General features: G+C 39.6%; 1 protein-coding gene across 1 annotated transcript in view; it reads left to right on the top strand.

The window, feature by feature from the left end:
- Nucleotides 1-2,500, top strand: part of LOC307270587 (transmembrane protein 237A-like) — a gene marked incomplete at both ends in the record, with an annotated part of 14,578 nt that overhangs the window by 10,566 nt on the left and 1,512 nt on the right. The window lies entirely within an intron of this gene.

Genomic DNA, 2,500 nt, shown 5'->3' on the forward strand with positions numbered 1-2,500 from the left:
TCAAAAGTGTGATTCCTCTATAATTATCACAGTCGCTCATATCCCCTTTCTTTTTATATATGGGCACGATTAGACCAAGCACCCAGTCCTCGGGAATAACACCTGAGTCCAAGATCTTATTAAACAAGAGGACATATAAAGGCATAAAAATAGTTGAGGTGCTTTTAATATATTCGTTCAGCACTGTATCTATGCCTGCAGCTTTTCCTGGTTTTAATTTTCGAATAGCCTCATTAATTTCTTGCTCTGTGAAAGACACATTCAGAACACTACTGTCTATTAAATGTCCGTCACTTTCAAGTTCTTGGAGCTCATCTGTAGGTGTATCCCCATCAGATAAGTTTTTAAAGTGCTCATGGAATTCCTCAGCTGAAATTGGACAAACGCTTTTGATTTTACTAGAATCATTCAGCTTCTTCCAGTAAAGCTTTGGATTCTCAGATTTCATGCTCATTAACTCGTCACTGAGTTTCTTCCTATGGGCCCTCTGAGCTTTGTGCAACACTCTCCTATACTCTTTACTTTTTTCCCTTAAACATTCAGCATTAGCCACACTTCTATGCTTCTCAAGCATTCTTTTAACTTTCCTATATTCTTGTCTTTTTTCTCTACACTCACGGTTAAACCATGCTGCTTTTTTACCAGGCTTAAGGTTTTTTTTCTGCTTTTGTGTTTTTGGGAATGTAGTCATCGCACTTTTTTTCATAATATCACAAACACACTTCGTTATTTCATTTACTGACATGCTGTCTACATTACACAACAAATTATTGACCTTGTCAAAGTCTATGTTTGTTGTAAACTCAATTTCTTTTTCTTTCTCCCATTTACCAATTCGTTTTTCAGCTATTGTATCTGTGAGCCTTGGCTGGTCCCTTACTGGTGTATTTGCCCTGCAATATTCCCCTCCCTGATTTACCTCCAAGATGACTTCGACAAGGCAGTGCTTATCAGAAAATAAGGGGTCAAAAGAATGTACACATAATTGTTTTACCTTGCTTAAAACAAATGGCACCCCTATCATGTAATCAATTACACTATTGTCAACAGTTGTTGCATTACCAATGTGTTTGTCATCACCACATCTACCGTTTAATATACACATTGAAAGATTTTTACACATTTCGAGCAGTGCTTTACCATAATTGCCAAAATCTATATGTTTATCAAGGGATTTTCTTTTTAGTGGTATATTAAACATTTCTAGTTGCTCCACTGTGCTTAATTCACATCCAATATTTACATCGGGACTCTTGCCATCACTCTCTATTGGGCATACATCAAAATCATCTCTTTCTTGGGTATGGGCATTCATATCACCACAGATTAGAACGTGGTGATTTTCAATACCGATGTCAAGAATAATCTGTGCTAATTCATCAAACATTCCCACATTGGAGTATCTGGTGTTATAGGGAGGAATGTAGACTGACAGGATAAAGAGGTCTTTATCATAATCCAGCAAATTTCTATTTATTTTAAGGCATACACATAAATCACTTTGTATAGTTTTTTGCACACACGCTTTTGCAATTGTCTTGCTCACGGCAAGTATCACTCCTCCTGATCGCCAGTTTGTCAACCTATGTCGGTTGCTGATAAACATTTGGAAACCTATATCTTTAAATTTTTCAAGCAGGTCAGGTGAATCTATATCGTCTGTTTTTGTCTCGCTGAAACAGAGGACATCATATTTTTTACAGGTTTCAATAAAGTCAGGGGTCTCTATTTTAGATCTTATTCCACATACATTCAGAGTACATATCCTCAGCCCACAGTGTAATGTTGCTCTCTCATTGTATGACTTCTCACCTGTCTGTGCCCCGTGTCTGTCCTATAGGTCAATACCGAAGGCTTTGTAGTCCACATCGTCATATCCAATAAGGAACAGGTCATCGGGATTGTTAATAGTGACGTACTGGCCTTCACTTTTGCAGATCACTTTCCCGTCCCTAATAAAAGTGTGTTGGCATTTCTCCCTGGCACACTTGAACAGCCTGTATCTCAGATGTGTGAGGTCTTCGCTAACGTAGATATTCCTGTGAGTGTCATGGTTTCTCAGCAACGCTTTGCTCCTCAACAGTTCAGCTTTCTTTCTCCTGCTCACAAATCTGACAATAACAGGTCGGGCCTTACCCTGTTGTTTCGCTCTCCCCAGGCGGTGCGCAGTGGAGATATCACTTTCTTTAATTGACGTGCCAGAAGCCGCTGCCAGTTTACACACTTTTTCCACCAGTTGATCCTCGGTCTCCGCTCCGTTCTCCTCCTCGATCCCGCTGATGCGCACATTTTCCTTACGGGTGTACTGCTCCAATTCGTCTTCCTTGTACCTGCTCTCCAGTATATTTTTGTTAATTCGAGTATTGTCCACTGATGCCAAAAGTTGTTTCTGCACCGCTTTGACTATTGCTGGTACTGCTGCTTTGATAGTGATGAGCACGATTTTGGTTAAATCCTCTGTGCCAAAATCAGCCAGTATTGAATCAGTTTCAGCGTCAAC

Source organism: Ammodytes marinus (assembly GCF_949987685.1).
Source record: "Ammodytes marinus genome assembly, contig: scaffold_351, whole genome shotgun sequence".
Lineage (NCBI taxonomy): Eukaryota > Metazoa > Chordata > Actinopteri > Uranoscopiformes > Ammodytidae > Ammodytes > Ammodytes marinus.